The sequence below is a fragment of the Oncorhynchus kisutch genome, linkage group LG13 (assembly GCF_002021735.2).
Source record: "Oncorhynchus kisutch isolate 150728-3 linkage group LG13, Okis_V2, whole genome shotgun sequence".
NCBI lineage: Eukaryota > Metazoa > Chordata > Actinopteri > Salmoniformes > Salmonidae > Oncorhynchus > Oncorhynchus kisutch.
In genome coordinates this window covers 9,908,612-9,930,852 of record NC_034186.2, presented here as the reverse complement: position 1 = coordinate 9,930,852, position 22,241 = coordinate 9,908,612, and the positions used below count along the sequence as shown (strand labels likewise).

The 22,241-nt window shown below is 42.8% G+C and overlaps 1 protein-coding gene across 2 annotated transcripts in view; it reads left to right on the top strand.

Moving 5' to 3' along the window:
* Positions 1-22,241, top strand: part of LOC109902885 (complement factor H) — a 181,300-nt gene that overhangs the window by 48,300 nt on the left and 110,759 nt on the right. The gene's annotated exons all lie outside the window — the stretch shown is intronic.

The window sequence follows — 22,241 nt, the reverse complement described above, 5'->3', positions numbered from 1 at the left end:
TTCAGTGCGATCAAAACAACTGGGAACTCGGCCACTGCACTTGAACGGCTTCGCCAGACAGATGTGTGGGTAGTATTTGCCCTTGCTCGGGAATACCTACTCTAGAGATGGGCTTCCATAAAGTTGTGGCAGATGGCCAGGATATGGATTAATGTTACACCTGACTAGTTTCTCTACTTGCGCGTCAACCGTCAAAGACTGGGTGTGTTGTTGTTAAGTAAAGTAGCTAGCTCCATTTTGTGTTATAGCTTGTTAGCTAGGTAGCTACATGCTATCAGTTGATAGGCTATGCCACTATGATAAATGGCTGTGATATAACTAGTTAAATACATAGTCTCTACCTAAACGTGTGATGTAGAGGAAGATTTGCATAGCTAACATTGCACCTGAAGACAGGGTTGATCCCTGCTAGCTACCGTTAGCTAGCTCATAATCTAGCAAACCTGATGCCATGTATGATACTGTTGCCAGCTTGCTTTCAACAGTGTTTCAACTCAAACTGGCTAGCTTCTGTCCTTGTTGTTGTGATTGAATGGCAAAGACACACCCAAGAAACATCCACATCAAACCACAACTCCAAGACAACTCTCTCGTTTGACTTCAGTCATAGGTGCTAAAATTCCTAATGAGCTTTGATGAAAAATTAGGCCAAATCAGTGAATTCTCCCTTTAAAACTGTAATGAGGGTGTGTGTTCTGGAAGTCAATCAACTATTCTGGACAAGCAGAAAATAAATGAAAGGAGGAGTCTACCGTATCCGTAGACAACTTCACCATTCATTTTCTATATTCAGGATTCAGCCAACATCGTTTTAAGCAACCTTTTGGTTACTGGCCCAACGCAATAACCACTTGGCTATCTGCCACCCTATGATTATATTCAGTCCCTGGGCCATGCACGCTGGCACAGTGTGGCCAGGTGTCACAACTGGCAGTGTCTGGGAGACCCATCAGGCATCGCACAATTGGCCCAGCATCGTCCGGATAGGAGAGGGTTTGGCATGCCGAGATCCATCTTCTCCTAGCGACTTGTTATGCTCGCTCTAGCGACTCCTGTGGTGGGCCAGGCGCATGCACGCACGACTGCACAGTATCGCCAGGTGTACGCTGTTTCTTCTGGACACATTGGTGCAGCTGGCTTCCGGGTTTAAGTGGACATTGTGTCAAGAAGCAGTGTGGCTTCACTGGGTTGTGTTTCGGAGGACGGCGCGCGGCTCTCGACCTTGTGTCTCTCCCGAGTCCGTACGGGAGTTGCAAACGATGGGACAAGACTATAACTACAAATTGGATACCATGAAATTGGGGGACAAAAGGAATAAAAAATGTTTTTTTAAATTTAATTAAAGGGCCCGGAGAGGGATGCGGCCCGGGGGTCGTACTTTGCCCCCCTTGACTTACCGTTACATTATTTTATGGGACTGAAACATAATTGGGGCGGCAGATAGCCTAGTGGTTAGCGCGTTGGGGCAGTAACTGAAAGGTTGCTGGATCGAATCCCAGAGCTGACAAGTAAACAATCTGTCATTCTGCCCCTGAACAAGGCAGTTAACCCACTGTTCCCCGGTAGGCCTTCATTTTAATAAGAATTTGTTCTTAACTGACTTGCCTGATTCATTTTTAAATGTGAATATTTTTTTTCTGGTAACTACCTTGTACCAAGATAACGGTACCAGTGGTATGGGTTCAAATTATCAATTATTTATAGCTAATAATTGTCTAATTACCATATGTTCATGTAAATACCTGGTACTTTCTGTACTTTAAAATACAGTCCTACAGACTTACCTTGACACTCGATTGTCTTACTCCACTCTCCGTTCTTGCAAGTTGCTTTTCCTCTTGAGCCTGTGTTGGGCCGCTAAGGCATCCATAATCTATTTTGTCCCCATTTTCATATCTCTCTCGGTCAGGAATCAGCAGCATTCTGGTGTCTGCACCCTCAGGTTTACTACAGTAATCTGCAAGTGAAGCACAGACATGGACAAATACCCTCCTCCATACACTCTTTTGGCTCCTCCATTTCCACAACATCTTGTAAAAACAGTGTAACGTGTTACTCTGTGTGGAAATATCAATCCAATTGCAAGGTTCGACATTAAAGCTTGTACATGACAAGTGAAAATCAAAATAGTCGGGCAAGCAAAATATAGACTTAAGTTGTTCGAATGGAAGTAAAAAAATAAAATAATAACATCAAACAATTACTCAGATCAGAATTGAGTCAAAGTGTCCTCCGGATGTGATGTGTTGCGCACTGTTCTCACAATTTGGTGCTGCAGCATATCCTAGTGGGTAGAGCGTTGGACTAGTAACCGAAAGGTTGCAAGATTGAATCCCGAGCTGACAAGGTAAAAATCAGTCGTTCTGCCCCTGAACAAGGCAGTAAACCCACTGTTCCTTGGCAGTCATTGAAAATAAGAATTTGTTCTTACCTAGTTAAAAAAAGTTCAAATAAAAATAAAGCACATCAGAATATAATGATTGTATTGCATTGAGAGCCACGAGCAGTTTTTCACTATATTCGGAAAGTATTCAAACCCCTTGACTTTTTCCATATTTTGTTAAGTTACAGCCTTATTCTAAAATGTATTCAATCGTTTTTTTCCCTCATCAATATAGGTACTATCTTGTCTCATCGCTACAACTCCCGTACGGGAGAGACGAAGGTTGAAAGTCATGCGTCCTCCGATAAACAACCCAACCAAGCCGCACTGCTTCTTAACACAGCGCCATCCAACCCGGAAGCCAGCCGCACCAATGTGTCGGAGGAAACACCGTGTACCTGGCAACCTTGGTTAGCGTGCACGATGAGACACGATAAGACAAGGATTTCCCTACAGACGACGCTAGGCCAATTGTGCAATGCCCCACGGACCTCCCGGTCACGGCCGGTTACAACCGGTTACAACAGAGCCTGGGCGCGAACCCAGAGTCTCTGGTGGCACAGCTGGCACTGCAGTACAGTGCCCTTAACCACTGCGCCACCCGGGAGGCCTGGTTTCTCCTTCTTTATCCTGACTAGTTTCCCAGTCCCTGCCGCTGAAAAACATCCCCCACAGCTTGATGCTGCCGTCCTAGGCTTCACCGTAGGAATAGTGCCAGGTTTCCTCAAGATGTGACGCTTGGTATTCAGTCCAAAGAGTTCAGTCTTGGTTTCATCAGACCACAGAATCTTGTCTCTCATGGTCTGAAAGTCCTTTAGGTGCCTTGTCCTTCTGGAAGGTTCTCCCATCTCCACAGATGAACTTTGGAGCTCTGTCAGACTGACCATCGGGTTCTTGGTCACCTCCCCGACCAAGGCCCTTCTCCCCCGATTACTCAGTTTGGCCGGGCGGCCAGCTCTAAGAAGAGTCTTGGTCTTTCCAAACTTCTCCCACTTAATAATGTGGAGGCTACTGTATTCTTGGGGAGCTTCAATGTTCGAGACATTTTTTGATACCCTTCCCAAGATCTGTGCCTCGACACAATCCTGTCTCAGATCTCTACGGACACACATGTCTTGGTTTTTGCTCTGACATGCACTGTCAACAGTGGGACCTTATTTAGAAAGGTGTGTGCCTTTCCAAATCATGTACAATAAATTTAATTTACCACAGGTGGACTTCAATCAAATTGTTGAAACATCTCAAGGATGATCAATGGAAAAAGGATTTTGAGTCTCATATGTAAGTAAGGTATTTATGTTTTTTGTTTTAAACAAATGTTCCCAAATTTCTAGAAATCTCTTATCCCTTTGGCATTGTGCGGTATTGCGTGTAGATTTGTTTATTTAAACCATTTTAGAATAAGGCTGTAACGTAACAAAATGTGGAAAACTTCTACGGCTATGAATACTTTCCGAATGCACTGTAGTGTACTTAGTGAGTTATTTGCTCAGTTTTAGCAATTTATTTTGTCTGCAAACAGGTTTCTTACGGGCATGAAACGTCAAGGGGGATGTTGCTCCAGGAGAGAGAGCAACATTCAATATGTAATTGAGGGAAAAGCTGTTTTTTAAACAATTATTTTTAAAGAGAGTGGAGTTCCAGCTTTCTGTGAGTTTAGCGCATATTCTCAACATTAAATAATAAGGAAATGCTACCACTTTACAAACAGAGAATGTAATTGAGTGGAACGGAGTGGAGCGTGCTGTTTGTAGTGAATATATATACTCTATATAGGTCTACCAACGGACAGTTTTTGTTGGACATTACATTCACTGTTAGATCAATTACATTGCTATCTAGCAACAACATCAATAACAACAACAATAATATTACCCAGCTCTAGACAGATGGTATTCTACAGTTTTGTCTCATTCTCTGTATGGTAATAATAATGATACTAATGTATTTCATTTTGTAATGTGTCTTCTTGCATCATACAACACAATTTGGACTTGAGCTTTCAAACAAGTCAAAAATCTGTCTTACTTTTCCAAAGGACAAGTGGGAAATAAAGTTCATGTCAAGCCCTGAAATGTAGTAAACGCAATAAGCACTTCAATGTTTACAGTACTATAGTAATGCCATAGACATTAAACACACAAGAAGAAAGAGCATCCCCACCCCTGTTTTGGTTAAAAGCTGAGGGATGAAATGTTACCACTCTCAAATTCATAGACATAGCTATGGATACAAGGATAGACCATCCATGATATCAACATTATACTTTGAACCATCTATTGAGGCTATATAGTGTTTGTTTACATTTACTTTGTTTACAAACAAAGGAGTAAAACAATCTTATATTTTGGGTTATGATGAGGTTCGACAGTTGAACTGAGCTCAGGAGTCATTTATAAGTTATGTTCTTCAAGAATCATTTGGTACATGTAATTCATTTAGAAGTCCAACAATGGGTGTAGCAACTGCAGATTTCCCTTTTAAACTGACCTTTGCCCTTGATGGTCTTATCCCACTCTCCGTTCTTACAAGTTGCAAGACATCCATACTCCACTTGGTCCCCATTTTCATAACGTTCTCGATCAGGAATCGGCAGCATTCTCCTCCCTTCACCCTCAGGCTTACCACAGTACTCTGCAGATGAAGCACAGCATGTTTGAACTATCAAAGTGCAACTAACTACATTGACTGAGTTGGTCCCGCTTCAAATGACATTCAGTTTATAAAGCCTTCATGATGCGTTCATCAGCACTACATAAATGTATTACAAATCATCTACAACAGTATGTCATGCTTTATAAATGGTTCATAAATGGGACATAACTGTGTGAAATAATCACCAATGTCCAATGTGACATAACCCACTATGTCAAATATGATAAAATAATCTCCCAGTGCATTACTCATTGGCTTAATCTACCAACCAATCATCTCTACAAGAACTTCCCCCATGTGTCTTGTGCATTAGTCGGTCAGACGTCTTGGCAGTAAAGAGATTGTGTTTGTAACTCTTATTGGGATAGTTTTCCCCACAATCGACCAAAGATTATAAGTGTGTAGTCTTTATTCATCTGTGTGAAGCCATTAACTAGCTCTGTCCTTTGATAATTAGCTAGATGGAAATTAGGGCTTGTTGTTTTTTCTCTCTCTTGAGGCTAGGGGAATGGTTTCCACTAGATAGCAAAACCACAAAGTCAAAATTGGTTAGGGTTAGGCATAAGGTGAGTAGTGTGAGAAAGGTTAGTATTAGGTTTAAACTGAAACTCGAAGAAGGGAAATTGTGGAACTGGGCGGAGTTTATGACTTTGTGGCTGTGTTCAATTTTTGCTGTCAAAGGACATGATAACAAATACTTTATTCAGTAAGGTCATTCCCATACAATTCTATGGTCACTCCCACTAAGGCCAACTTTGAATGGTTGATATCCCAGGCTTATATGTGTGCAATAGCCTGTGGACGAGGTTTGTATCTGGTCAAACACAATTATTTCCAGAAGTTTACTAAGGGTTGGTAACAGGCTGATTGGTCAGCTATTTGAGCCAGTAAAGGGGGCTTTAATATTCTTGGGTAGCGGGATGACTTTAGCTTCCCTTCAGGCCTGAGGGCACACGTTCTCTAGTAGGCTTAAATTGAAGATGTGGCAATATCATCTGCTATTATCCTCAGTAATTTTCCATCCAGATTGTCAGACCCCGGTGGCTTGTCACTGTCGATAGACAAAAATAATTTTTTCACCTCTTCCACACTGACTTTACGAAATTCAAAAGTACAATTCTTGTCTTTTGTAATTTGGTCCGATCTACTTGAATGTGTAGTGCCAGTGTTTGTTGCTGGTATGTCATCCCTAAGTTTGCTTTTCTTTGCCAATGAAAAGGTCATTAAAGTAGGTTTCAATATCAGTGTGCTTTGTGATGAATGAGCCATCTGATTCAATGAATGAAGGAGCCGAGTTGGCTTTTTTCCCAAAAATGTAATTTAAGGTGCTCCATAACGCTTTACTATCATTCTTTATATATTTGTTTCATTGTGTAGTTTTTTTAATTTAGTTTAGTCACATGATCTCTTAATTTGCAGTACGTTTGCCAATCGGTTGTGCAGCCAGACTTATTTGCAAAACCTTTTGCCTCATCCCTCTCAACCATACATTTTTTTCAATTCCTCATCAATCCAAGGGGATGTATCCATTTTTACAGTCATTTTCTTAATGGGTGCATGCTTATTACTAACTGGAATAAGTAGTTACATAAATGCATCAAGTGCAGCGAGGTGCCAGCTAGCGGAGTGGAACACTTCAAAAATAAAGGAGAGCCGCACCCTCTAGGAGAACAGATGCAAAATATTTATGTCCAATGTTTTGACAGACAAGCTGTCTTCATCAGGGTATGACAGACAAGCTGTCTTCATCAGGGTATGACAGACAAGCTGTCTTCATCAGGGTATATGTCCATCAGGGTATGATGAAGACAGCTTGTCTGTCGAAACGTTGGACATAAATATTTCTGCATCTGAGATCCTCGATTGTGCAGCTCTCCTTTATTTTTTAAATGCTCCTCATTACACACCACAGACCAGCAAATATTCTTTACATCATCAACATATGAATCACTACAAAACTTGTTTTATGACCTTTTATACACTATATTAGGCCCAGCGTTTGGAACTGTGGTTATCCTAGATATGACTATTATATTGTGATCCCTGCATCCTATGGATTAGGATACTGCTTTAAAGTAAATATTTGCAGCGTTAGTAAAGATGTGATCCATACATGTTGATGATTTAAATCCTGTACCGTTTGTAACTACCCTGGCAGGTTGACTGGCAACCTAATCCAGATTGCAGGCACTGGTTACAGTTTGAAGTTTTTCCCTGAGTGGGCAGCTTGATGATAGCCAGTCAATATTTAAATCACCCAGAAAATATACTTCTATGTTGATATCACGTACATTATCATCTTCGCTCGCTTGTAACCGCTAGAAAACACAAAAAACTGCTAGACACCACTAGAAACTGATACAGACCGCTAGGAACCACACAAAAGACCACACTTGCCATTTTGGCACTGAGTTGGTTTTTGGAGGAGATTTTTTTTGCAGAGTTTTATTATTTACTCTTTACGTTGGATGGCAACAACAACTGCCCGAGTTACACCAGGAACGCACAAGCCTTCCATCAGTGCTCAGACTGTCCGCAATAGGCTGAAAGAGGAAGGCCTGAGGGCTTGAAGGCCTGTTGTAAGGCAGGACCTCACCAGACATCACCGGCAAAAATGTTGGCTATGGGCACAAACCCACCGTCGTTGGACCAGGCAGCACTGGCAAAAGTGTTCTTCACTGACGAGATGCGGTTTTGTCTCACCAGGGGTGATGTTCGGATTCGTGTTTATCATTGAAGGAATGACGGTTACACCGAGGCCTGTACTCTGGAGCGGGATCGATTTGGAGGTGGAGGGTCCGTCATGGTCTGGGGCGGTGTGTCACAGCGTCATCTTACTGAGCTTGGTGTCATTGCAGGCAATCTCAACGCTGTGCATTACAGGGAAGACATACTCCTCCCTCATGTGGTACCCTTCCTGCAGGCTCATCCTGACATGACCCTCCAACATGACAATGCCACCAGCCATACTTCTCGTTCTGTGCGTGATTTCCTGCAAGATAGGAATATCAGTGTTCTGCCATGGCCAGCAAAGAGCCCGGATCTCAATCTAATTGAGCACGTCTGGGACCTGTTGGATCTAGGGCAATTCCCCCCCAGATATGTCCTGGAACTTGCAGGTGCCTTGGTGGAAGAGTGGGGTAACAATTCACAGCAAGAACTGGCAAATCTGGTGCAGTCCATGAGGAGGAGATGCACTGCAGTACTTAATGCAGCTGGTGGCCACACCAGATACTGAATGTTACTTTTGATTTTGACCTCCTCTTTGTTCACGGACACATTATTCAATTTTTGTTAGTCACATGTCTGTGGAATTTGTTCAGTTTATGTCTCAGTTGTTGAATCTTGTTATGTTCATACAAATATTTACACGTTAAGTTTGCTGAAAATAAACGCAGTGGACAGTGAGAGGACGTTTCTTTTTTTGCTGAGTTTGTATTCCTGAAGTCCTGTCAAAAACATAAAAAGTGAATATGGAATTGAAAGTAGAAATTGTCGTCACTTTCCCTGCGTATCAGAAGAGTAATGTGCTGTTTCCCTATGATGATGTACAATAGTAGCTAAACGTAGCAAAGTAAACACATCAGTTACGTTTGCTCACTTTGTACAGTCTAGTCAGTGTCTTACAGAGCAATTGGTGGATACTAACACAATGTGGGCACTACAAGCATGTGAGAAAGTGAAGGAAAACACATCCTTACCAGTCTGAGCTGATGAAGCATCCACATTCACCCATACCACCAGACACAGCAGAGTCAGAGATGATTTCATGTTGATCAAATGGTAGATGCAGTAAAAATGGAAGGAGTAGAACATAAATATAGAGTGTCTATCCCAAAGTTAATGTTTGTCTACAGAGTTCCAGCCCCCAGGGAGCACTGAAGACAACCACTGTCCAGGGGGACTGACCCAAATACTAGAATTCAATCAAACCTACATTGCGGGGAGGGGAAACACCGAGGAAAATGCTCAATGTAGGAACTGCATTGGTTCAGTCTATTAATTAATTGAGCAAATCAAAACAAATTTAAAAGTGCAAATCATTTGGTCAGCCATATAGACACATATCTAATCTGAAGAGCATAGATTTAGAGATAGAAAGACATTTAGACAGGTAGCAAATACTTTGAATGTTGATTGTAATGATGATAAGCTCCATTTGTAAATAATAAATATTAGATTAGAGTAGATTGGATTGGATTAGAGTAGATTAGAGTAGATTCGTTTAGATTAGAGTACATTGTATTAGAGTAGATTAGAGTAGACTAGATTCGATTAGAGTAAATTAGATTTTATTAAATTAAATTGATTAAATTAAATTAGAATCAGAGGCACTTTATTTAATGTTGGACAATCATGAAGCTGAAAATGATTTAAGAAAACTATTGACAGGGGTTATTCGTTGACATGTTTGTCCAACAAGCCAGTGGCCATCTCTTCCCGTGAGCTGAATCCACTATTGGCAATGAGGCAATTTCATGACCCCATGTATACACTACTGACGAAAATCAACACTTCCTGGGCTAAGTCTACTATGACCAGTACGCTTAAAAGTTATATAGTCCACATGTGTGACAGAGTGTTTAGTTTGATCTTTCTGAGGATGCATGAATTGGATTTTCTGTGTGTTCATCAGCTGATAGTCCACAGTGTAGGGTTCTGAAACGAGAAGATGGTACATGAATCAGTGTGTGAATATGTCCTGAAGATCAGGTGGCATTACAATTGGCTACAGTAGCAAGTCAATGTGCTGTGGTTAGTCGATGTCATTAGTACATGTAGGCAGGGGTAAAGTGACTGCATAGATAATAACAGCAAGTAGCAGCAGTGTAAAGACAAAGGGGTAGGGGGATGGGGGGCTGTCAATGTAAATAGTCCGGGTGGCCATTTTATTAATTGTTCAGCCGTCTTATGGCTTAGGGGTAGAAGCTGTTAAGGAGCCTTTTGGACCTAGACTTGGCGATCCAGTACTGCTTGCAGGCTTGAAGGGACAGTATATGACTTGGGCGACTGGAGTCTCTGACAATTTTTTGGGCCTTCCTCTGACACCGCCTAGTATATACAGTGGGGCAAAAAAGTATTTAGTCAGCCACCAATTGTGCAAGTTCTCCCACTTAAAAAGATGAGAGAGGCCTGTAATATTCATCATAGGTACACTTCAACTATGACAGACAAAATGAGAGAAAAAAAATCAGAAAATCACATTGTAGGATTTTTTATGAATTTATTTGCAAATTATGGTGGAAAATAAGTATTTGGTCAATAACGAAAGTTTATCTCAATACTTTGTTATATACCCTTTGTTGGCAATGACAGAGGTCAAACGTTTTCTGTAAGTCTTCACAAGATTTTCACACACTGTTGCTGGTATTTTTGCCCATTCCTCCATGTAGATCTCCTCTAGAGCAGTGATGATTTGGGACTGTTGCTGGGCAACACGGACTTTCAACTCCTTCCAAAGATTTTCTATGGGGTTGAGATCTGGAGACTGGCTAGGCCACTCCAGGACCTTGAAATGCTTCTTACGAAGCCACTCCTTCGTTGCCCGGGGGTTGTGTTTGGGATCATTGTCATGCTGAAAGACCCAGCCACGTTTCATCTTCAATGCCCTTGCTGATGGTAGGCTTTGTTACTTTGGTCCCAGCTCTCTGCAGGTCATTCACTAGGTCCCCCCGTGTGGTTCTGGGATTTTTGCTCACCGTTCTTGTGATCATTTTGACCCCACGGGGTGTGATCTTGCGTGGAGCCCCAGATCGAGGGAGATTATCAGTGGTCTTGTATGTCTTCCATAATTGCTCCCTGCTTGTTTGTAGGTAACTAAATACTTATTTTCCACCATAATTTGCAAATAAATTCATTAAACATCCTACAATGTGATTTACTAGATTTTTTCCCCTCATTTCGTCTGTAACAGTTGACGAAAATTACAGGCCTCTCATCTTTTTAAGTGGGAGAACTTGCACAATTGGTGGCTGACTAAATACTTTTTTTGCCCCACTGTATGTCCTGGATGACAGGAAGCTTGGCCCCATTGATGTACTGGGCCGTACGCACTACCCTACATAGCGCCTTTTTATTTATTTATTTTATTTTTATTTTACCTTTATTTAACCAGGCAAGTCAGTTAAGAACAAATTCTTATTTTCAATGACGGCCTGGGAACAGTGGGTTAACTGCCTGTTCAGGGGCAGAACGACAGATTTGTACCTTGTCAGCTCGGGGGTTTGAACTCACAACATTCCGGTTACTAGTCCAACGCTCTAACCACTAGGCTACCCTGCCGCCCCCTTACGGTCAGATGCCGAGGAGTTGCCATACCAGGTGGTGATGCATCCAGTCAGGATGCTCTCAATGGTGCAGCTGTAGCGTAGCACACCTGAAGTAATTTGTTGTTGTCCATAAAGAGATTTGCTTTGTTTTTTGCTGACCTTAAATGTTTACCTTCACAGATGGGGAAAAGACTTTCATCCTACAAGACGTGTCCTAGAGGGATCTGGATTGGAGAGATGACAAGCCTGAATTAGTTATATCTCTGAAACAACGTTTGCCTGATTCATATCCAATCACACGCTCACATCCCTATGCTATGTCCATGCTCATTCCCATTCACAGATCATGGTGGATTGTTAGGATCAATTTCCTTTCAAAGCCCCCCTGTGATGTCTGACTAGCCAGTGGAGATAATAAGGGCCTAGGGATTGGAGTGAGGGAGAAAATTGGAACGGGGCTGATCTTCAGGACATATTCACACACTGATTCTTGTACCATCTTCTCGTTTCAGAACCCGAGGCCCTTGTAACCGTATCCAGTTTGGGATGAACAGCTGATGAACACACAGAACATCCAATGAGCATATTGGACGGAAAATAATGGGGATCATATCACTGTTTAGTGTGCTGCTCATAGTAGACTTGACCAGGTAGTGTTGGTTTTCATCAGCAGTGTATACATGGGGTCATGACTTTGCCTCTTTGCCCATATTGATCTCAGCTTACGGAAAGTGATGACTACACTTGGACGAACTTGTAAATGAATAACCTCTGTCAATAGTTTGCTCCAATTATTTGCAGATTCATGGTTCCATGATTGTCCAACATTCAATAAAGTGCCTCTGGTTCATATTTACTCATCTACTCTTTAGTTCATTGTTATCTGGGAATATTATCACCAGGTATTTCTTACAATATTGAAGCAGCCAGACAATATCTATTAAAAATATTCCTGTGGTGTTTTTTGCCATGTATTTCAACTACATCATCGTCACTGAGTGAATCTTGAACATTAAGGCAGGAATATTGACTTTCAATTCTCATTTGCAAGAAAACTTTTAATGTTTAGTCTAGTTGGTAAGGTAATATGGGTTAAACCCTGGCATCCTCCTGAGGTGTAGAAATAGATTTTGGCCTTCCCATTTTGCCCCTGGAAAACAAGGCTTTATGGGAAACAGTGATTTTGCCTTACTGGAACAAACATTCTGAAGGCCATGTCCATAGACAGTTAACCAGATTTATATAAGGATTATGTAAGTACAGTATTTGAAAATCTTTTGTGATTCAATAATGACCATACATATGTTTTAATGGAGCCTATCAGCATTCAAACTAACTGTAGCCCTCAATGTATTTTTAGCTCTAAACTATCCTCAGCCACAAGACTTAACCTCACTGGTAGATGAGATTAGCTCTAAACTATCCACAGCCACGTGCTTTAACCTCACTGGTAGATGAGATTAGCTCTAAACTATCCTCAGCCACGTGCTTTAACCTCACTGGTAGATGAGACTAGCTCTAAACTATCCTCAGCCACGTGCTTTAATTAAAACCTCACTGGTAGATGAGACTAGCTCTAAACTATCCTCAGCCACATGATTTAACCTCACTGGTAGATGAGACTAGCTCTAAACTATCCTCAGCCACGTGCTTTAACCTCACTGGTAGATGAGACTAGCTCTAAACTATCCTCAGCCACAAGCCTTAACCTCACTGGTAGATGAGACTAGCTCTAAACTATCCACAGCCACGTGCTTTAACCTCACTGGTAGATGAGACTAGCTCTAAACTATCCTCAGCCACATGATTTAACCTCACTGGTAGATGAGACTAGCTCTAAACCTACAGTATGTATACTATAATATTGTAGATATGTATGTATATTATTTAGCTAAAACAATAATTGCAACACTACTGGAAGAACAAGTATTGTCACGACTTCCGCCAAAGTCAGTCCCTCTCCTTGTTCGGGCGGTGTTCGGCGGTCGACATCAACGGCTTTCTAGCCACCGCTGATCCACTTTTAATATACCATTTGTTCTGTCTTTGTCTTATTCACACCTGGCTTCACTCAACCAAATTCTGGTTTATTATTTAACCCTCTGTTCCCCATGTTGTGTTTGAGTGATTGTTTATTGAAATTCGGTCCGTCTGAGTGTGCTCAATATGTTACTTTGTATATTTGTCTTTTTGAGTAAAGCACGTTTATTACTCATATCTGCTATCCTGCGCCTGACTCTCTACACCAGCTAGACACAGGATCATTACAGGAGCAGACTGTTCCACTGGAGTAGCACGTTCAGCAGCACACAACCATTTTGCAATGTCCGGGCACCGCATGGATCGTGTGCTGAAGACAATGGATCTTTTGGAGAGAGAAGGAGGTTTTCCAGGGCCTCCACCAGCCCCACTACAGCAGGTCCCACTGTCAACCCCTCCTTCACCCGGTCCCAGCGGGATTCGACTCGCGTTCCCAAGGGAGTATGAAGCGACAGCTGCCTGATGCCAGGGGTTTCTACTCCAGCTGGAGCTCTACCTGGCGACCGTCCACCCGGCATGTCTGTCCTCATCTCCTGTCTCTCAGGCAAAGCCCTGGAGTGGGTCATAGCCATATGGAGTGAGGGAGACGGGGCGTTGGACCATTACACAGAGTTCACCCGCCGCTTTGGAGCAGTGTTCGACCACCCGCTTGAGGGTCGAGTGGCGGGTGAACGTCTGTTCCACCTGAGGCAGGGGACGAGGAGTGCGCAGAATTTCGCCTTGGACTTCCGAACCCTGGCCATCAGCGCGGGATGGAACGACAGGGCCCTGATCGATCAATACAGGTGCAGTCTGCGCAAAGACGTCCGTCGGGAGATGGCCTGCCGAGACACCACCCTCACATTGGACCAGCTGGTGGACCTGTCCATCCGGCTGGACAACCTGCTGACTGCCTGCGGAGAATCTGCAGAGAGAACAATAGGGTGGTTGTGTCATTACTGTTTTTTTGTTTATTTTTTCAGTGTTCCTTGCTCTCTTTTGTCCCACAATCTTGTTGTGCACCATAACCGCAAGGCGTGCCCCTTCCCTCATGCTGGTGAACCCAAAATGCTGCCGCTTTAGGGTATTTTTCAGCAGAACACTGTGGAAGGACACCAGATTACCTGAGTTTTACAAAGAGAAAAGGTAAAAAGAGAAAGGAGTGAGACTTATTTGATGACATGGTCTGAAAGGTACTCTGTGGTCCTCAGGCTACATCCAACCACCTGTAACCCCAAGCTCGTTCCAGCTTGTTGTTTGGATAATTTTGATGTTTGTTATATATCGAACGAGCTTGGGGTTACAGGTGGTCATATAGAACGAGCTTGGGGTTACAGGTGGTCATATCGAACGAGCTTGGGGTTACAGGTGGTCATATCGAACAGGCTTGGGGTTACAGGTTGATGGATGTTGCCTGAAGACCAAAGAGTATTTTCAGACCATATAGTTCTGACAATATGCTGTAGCAGAGTCAGGGTGAAATTTCCCTTTAAGGCATGACCAGGCCCTCTAGTGGCCTGGGCCTGTAATAGTAGGTTGTTTTCTCTTCAGCTGTGCTGAAATACTGCAGTAGTTAGCTATCCTGGCAGACACTGAGGTCCTTCTGCTGCTGAGAAATATCTTTATCTTTCTAGGGATTTTAGCATTCTATTTTTCATGTGGCTCGTATATATATATATATATATATATATACGTGGCAAAAGAAATTAGGTTCTATTCAATGATGTATTTGCCGCATGTGACAAATAAAGTTGGATTTGTTTTTGTTGTGCAGCATTTGAGTAGCAAAGCAAACACATCAGTTCTGTTTACCCACATTGTATAGTCAGAGTCTTACAGGGCAATTAGTGAATACTTGGAGGGCACTATGGTGTTGAACGCTGAGCTATAGTCAATGAACAGTATTCTCACATAGGTGTTCCTTTTGTCCAGGTGGGAAAGGGCAGGCATCTGTTGATCTGTTGGGGTGGTATTTGAATTGGAGCGGGTTCAGGGTTTCTGAGATGACGGTGTTCATGTCAGCCATGATCAGGCTTTCAAAGTATTTCATGCCTACAGATGTGAGCGCTACGAGGCGGTAGTCAATTCGGCAGGTTAGCTTGGCGTTCTTGGACACAGAGACTATGGCGGTCTGCTTGAAACCAGAAGTATATAGACAACTGCTCGTCAAACATCTCATTCCAAAATCATTAATTGTCACTGTCCATGAGCTTGTTTCCACCCCCTCCAGGTGTCACTAATTATCCCCGGTGTATTTATACCTGTGTTTTCTGTTTCTCTGTGCCACTTCGTCTTGTTTGCCAAGTCAACCAGCGTTTATCTCCTAGCCCCTACTTTTCCCCAGTCTCTGTTTTTTCCAAGTCCTCCTGGTTTTGACCCGTGCCTGTCCTGACACCAAACCCGCCTGCCTGACCATTCTTCCTGCCCCGACCTCGAGCCTGCCTAACACCTTGTACTGTTTGGAGACGGACATGGTTACTGAACCCCTGCCTGTCCTGACCTCGAGACTGTCTAACGCTCTGTACTCTTTGAACTCTGACCTGGTTTATGAACTCTCGCCTGTACCCGATCTGCCTTTTGCCTACCCCTTGGGTTATAATAAATATTAGAGCTCAACCATCTGCCTCCTGTGTCTGCATATGGGTCTCGACTTGTGCCCTTATATTAATATGGTGTTGGTCCCCCCTTTGCTGCTATAACAGCCTCCACTCTTCTGTGAAGGTTTTCCACTAGATGTTTGAAAATTGCTGCAGGGTCTTGCTTCCATTCAGCCACAAGAGCATTAGTGAGGTCTGATGTTGGGCGATTAGGCTTGGTTCGCATTCGGCATTCCAATTCATCCCAAAGGTGTTTAATGGGGTTGAGGTCAGTGCTAAGTTCTTCCATACCGATCTCGGTAAACCCATTCTTTATGGACCTCGCTTTATGCACTGTGTTTTTCAAATCAAATCACATTTTATTGGTCACATACACTTGGTTAGATGATATTATTGAAAGTGTAGCGAAGTGCTTGTGCTTCTAGTTCTGACAGTGCAACAATATCTAAGAAGTCATTTAACAATTTAACAATTCCACAACAACTACCTAATACACAGTGACCAGTGATCCATTTGTTAGATGGGGAAATTATTTCAAGTCATGTATCTAGACAGCAGCCTCTCTGTGTTAGTGATGGCTGTATAACAGTCTGATGGCCTTGAGATAGAAGCTTTTGTTCAGTCTCTCGGCCCCAGCTTTGATGCACCTGTACTGACCTCGCCTTCTGGATGGTAGCGGGGTGAACAGGCAGTGGATCGGGTGGTTGTTGTCCTTGATGATCTTTTGGACTTCCTGTGAAATCGGGTGCTGTAAGTGTCTTGAAAGGCAGGTAGCTTGCCCCCAGTGATGTGTTGTGCAGACCGCACCACCCTCTGGAGAGACCTGCTGTTGTGGGTGGTGCAGTCGACGTACCAGGCGGTGTTACAGAATGCTCTCAATTGTGCATCTGTAACAGTTTGTGACGGTTTTAGGTGGCAAGCCAAATTTCTTCAGCCTCCTGAGGTTGAAGAGGCGCTGTTAGGCCTTCTTCACCACACTGTCTGTGTGAGTGGACCATTTCAGTTTGTCTGTGATGTGTACGCCGATGAACTTAAAACATTCCATCTTCTCCACTACTGCCCCGTCGATGTGGAAAGGGGGGGTGCCCCCTCTGCTGTTTCCTGAAGTCCATGATCATCTCATTTATTTTATTGACATTGAGTGACAGGTTGTTTTCCTGACAACACACTCCCAGTGCCCTCACCCCATACCTACAGGGCTGTCTCGTTGTTGTTGTTGATGATCAAGCCTACTACTGTTATGTTGTCTGCAAACTTGATGATCAAGTTGGATGCGTGCATGGCCACACAGTCATGGGTGAACAGGGAGTACAGGAGGGGGCTGATCACACACCCTTGTGGGGCTCCAGTGGTGAGGATCAGCGAAGTGTAGATGTTGTTTCCTACCTTCACCACCTGGGGGCGAACCATCAGGAAGTCCAGGACCCAATCACACAGGGCGGGTTGAGACCCAGGGCCTCAAGCCTAATGATGAGCTTGGAGGGTACTATGGTGTTGAATGCTGAGTCAATGAACAGCATTCTTACATAGGCATTCCTCTTGTTCAGATGGGATAGGGCATTGTGATGGTGATTGCATCTTCTGTGGACCTATTGGAGCGTTAAGGTGACAGGTAAGGTGGAGGTGATATGATCCTTGACTAGTCTCTCAAAGCACTTCATGATGACAGAAGTAGGTGCTATGGGGGGATAGTCATTTAGTTCAGTAACCTTTGCCTTCTTGGGTACAGGATCAATAGTCGCCATCTTGAAGCATGTTGGGACAGCAAACTGGGATAGGGAGAGATTGAATATGTCTGTAAACACATCAGCCAGCTGGTCTGCACATGCTCTAAGGACGCGGCTAGGGATACCGTCTGGGCCGGCAGTCTTGCGAGGGATAACTAATTTAAATGTCTTACTCACACCGGCCTTGGAGAAGAAGAACACACAGTCCTTGTGAGGCTGCTTCGGTGGCACTGTATTTTCCTCAAAGAGGACAAAGAAGGTGTTTAGTTTGGCTGGAAGCAAGACATCGGTGTCGTGAAGTGGCTGGTTTTCTTGTTGTAGTCCGTGATTTTCTGTAGACCCAACCACATACGTCTCGTGTCTGAGCCATTGAATTGCTGTCATGCTGAAACAGGAAAGGGCCTTCCCCATGGGTGGAAGCACAGAATCGTCTACAATGCAATTGTATGCTGTAGCATTTCGATTTCCCTTCACTGGAACAAAGGGGCCCAGCCCAAACCATGACAAACAGCCCCAGACCATTATTCTTCCTCCACCAAACTTTAAAGTTGCCACTATGCATTGGGGCAGGTAGTATTATCATGGCATACGCCAAACCTAGATTCGTCCTTCAGACTACCAGATGGTGAAACGTGATTCATGACTCCAGAGAACGCATTTCCACTGCTCTAGAGTCCAATGGCGGTGAGCTTCACACCACTCCAGCCGATGCTTGGCATTGTACATGGTGATCTTAAGCTTGTGTGTGACTGCTCGGCCAGGGAAACCCATTTCACGAAGCCCTGGATGAACAGTTATTGTGCTGATGTTGCTTCCAGATGCAGTTTGGAACTCAGTACTGAGTGCTGCAACCTAGCGCTTCAGCATTCAGCGGTTCCGCTCTGTGAGCTTGTGTGGCCTACCACTTTGTGGCTGCCCTGTTGTTGCTGCTAGGCATTTCCACTTCTCAATAAGAGCGCTTACAATTGACCGGGGCTGCTCTAGCAGGGCAGAAATGTGACAAACTGACTAGTTGGAAAGGTGGTATCCTATGATGGTGCCACTTTAAAAGTCACTGAGCTTTTCAGTAAGGCCAATTTTTGTCTATGGAGATTGCATGGCTATGTGGTCGATTTTATACACCTATCAACAGGTGTTGCTGACATAGCCGAGTCCACTAATTTGAAGCGGTGTCCACATACTTTTGTATATATAGTGTATTACAAGCTGGGTCAGGGAGAGCATGAAAATGTCAGTGAAGACACTTGCCAGCTGGTCAGCTCTTACTATGAGTATGCGTCCTGGTAATCGGTCTGAATGTTAAACCCAGGTCTGATAAATAGACATAGCCTATATCCTAATGTAGCTACACCACCTTGAGGTGAGGTCCTCAGAGCTCTCAAATACAAACAGCTTCTTTCAAAACAAGGAGGGAATCATCTGCAACCATCGATGCAGCAAGAAACAATGATAGGCTAGGTATCTACAGCTCTGTCAGAACATCTTTGTTCTTTAAAGATAATGTGTACTTGTGAACTGTGGAGGGGAAAAGACAACCAAAAGAGGAGAGAGGTTGAGAAAGGGTGAGATGCCAACTTTGAACAGAGCTGTTTGAAGAGATCTTCACGTGTTGTGAACCGTATGTAGAAGCAGAAATATGGACCATGTTGACCACAGCTTTTTCTCATATTCCTTATTGAGGATCTTAACTCAAGCCAGTTTGCTACAGCAGGAAACAAATCCTGCAGCAACAGGAAATGTGAATTATTATGTGGAATATCATTAATGGACATTTTTATAGGGGTTTGTAATATTTGTGTTGTGGAGAAATGACCAGGCAGGAGACGGGAGTACAGTTAGTTCTTCGTTTAGTCAAAACCTCTCGTGCTCTACAGTTCCCAGCACAATTGTGCGCATGTGCATTTCCTATTAGGTGTAGTAACGTAACACTGCTGTAATACATTACTGCTTAGTAACAGCATAGTAACTAATATAAACAGATGTAGATCCCAGATACTACAGGGTTGAAACATTTTCTGTCAGGGCAATTTAAGTCTGAAATTTCAAAGTGGAAATTACTAACTTTAGAAGCCTTTTTAAAAACATAAATACAGTACAAGTTTGCATTTCCTGCTGTACAGGTAAATTGTTAGCAACAAAAGAGCAATAAAATGAATATCCTACATCTGTACATAAGAACATTATCTTCATCCAGTAGACCATATCAGGTGTATGAAAAGTATTTCTGGTTTCATGTTGCTATTACTGGTTTTATGTTACAACAGCAGCTTGTGAGATGCACAGATTCAAATCCATATTACAATATAGAGGATCTAACGGAGAAAGATTGAGTTGAGCTGAGCATGGTACAAAAAGAGACTCTTCACGTAAAGATGGATATTACCATAAATATAGACAATGGATTATAAGGGAAGTTGAGGTGGAATGTGTCTTTCATTAATGGTTTCATTTGGATCCTTTGTGGATTGATGTTTTTTTTGTGCAAATTTCAACGAGCTATGTTTATGCAATGTGATTACATTGATAAAATCAGTCAGAGTAAAACACAGACTTTGACTATTAAATATTTTTCACTCAAGGAATTTGAACGTTTTCTGTTCCTGTAGTCCTGGAAAACTATTTTAAGTTCTGTTGTGACAGTGAAATGTACTAAATCAAATGACATTTTATTGGTCACATACACGTGTGTAGCAGATGTTATTGCGGGTGTAGCGAAATTCATCTTTCCTTCGATCCTGACCAGTCACCCAGTCCCTGCCGCTGAAAACATCCCCACAGCATGATGCTGCCACCACCACGCTTCACCATAGGAATGATGTGTTAGGAATATTATGAATAACTGACTAAACAATATGCTCATTTTAAATAGAACTGTAACTAAGTAAACTTATACTCTGTTTTATTATATCTGATTAACAATATGAGTTCATAAGAAGGGATTATGTGGTATGAACAAGGAGTAATTAAATATAACGAACACCATTCCAAACTAGTCTGGAGAGGAATGGGTTGTGGGTTAAGAAAGCAGATAGGGTTGTTAACCTATGGTTGAACAGGCGAAAATTAGCTCTGGGGTGTTTTAGATAAGGCAGTGAGCGCATTCCTAGGTTTTCTGTTAATTAGAACTGTCAGCTAAGTGGTGATCGATAATGGTGAGGGATCAAGAGTTAATTCAGTTATGTTGTGTGTCCTGTGTGTGTGTGTTAGTGAGTTGGAATTAACTTTTAAACTCACTTAATTATAGATCGGGAGGAGGGGATTCATTCTAGAAGCAATGAAATGACATCATGTTGTTGTATATAAACTGTTGCTCGTGGTAACGTGGCAGCGCGCTCCGAGAATAAATACTGTAACCTATTATTGATAAGACTGGTCTCCGTCTATTTTATGCAAACAAGAATCTTACAAATTCTCATAAAATAGATTAAGGGAATTAAATTAATGAAAACATATTGGAATAATTAAATTACAGTAACATGATGCCAGGTTATCTCGAGACGTGACGCTTGGCAATCAGTCCAAAGAGTTCAATATTGGTTTCTCATGGTCTGAAAGTCCTTTAGGGAACTTTTGGCAAAGTCTAAGCGGGCTGTCATGTGCCTTTAATTGAGGAGTGGCTTCCGTCTGGCCACTACCATAAAGGCCTGTTTGGTGGAGTGCTGCAGAGATGGTGTTCCTTCTGGAAGGTTCTCCAATCTCTACAGAGAAATTCTAGATCTCTGTCAGTGATCATCGGGTTCTTGGTCACCTCCCTGACCAAGGCCCTTCTTCCCCGATTTCTCAGTTTGGCCGGGCTGCCAGCTCTAGGAAGAGTCTTGGTGGTTCGAAACTTCTTCAATTTAAGAATGATTGCAGCCACTGTGTTATTGGGAATCTTCAAAACTGCAGAAATGTGTGGATAACCTTCCCCAGATCTGTGCCTTGACACAATCCTTTCTCTGAGTTCTACTACCAATTCCTTCGATCTCATGGCTTGGTTTTTGCCCTGACGTGCACTGTCTTTGTGAGACTCAGAGTTGGTGAAACAGCCATTTTCACGTTTGACGGTGAAACAGCCATTTCCCCACCTGTGAAGGTAAACATTTCACTTTAGCCAAAACTAAGCAAATCACTTTTTCGACAACAATATGTACCTTCAGACATTACATCAGGTGTGCAAATGTTCAATACAGCAATTTAGTGATTTTAGACGTGACTTGTGAAGCTGCAGAGATGATTAATAATGTGAATGTGTTAGGAGTTCTCCAAAACAACAGCACCATGAAGTATGGACACAGGCTACAGTTTGAGTGCAGCAACTCTAGTCACATTCTGAAGGGGGTCGTAGAGCTTCAGCTTACGAGAAGACATTGATTCAACCAGTGTGTGCTCAGTGTGAAGTTAGTGGTGCTGGGGATGACATGATCAAAGTTCACTATAAAGAAACATAACGTATATTTTTAACAATATCAAAGCAGCCAGACAATATCTAGTAAAATGTCCTTGTGGTCCTTGCCAAGTATTTCAACTGCATCATCGTTACTGAGTGTCATAGATGTGTTCTTTGCATTCTACACATTGAGGCAGGAATATTGACCTTCAATTCTCATAT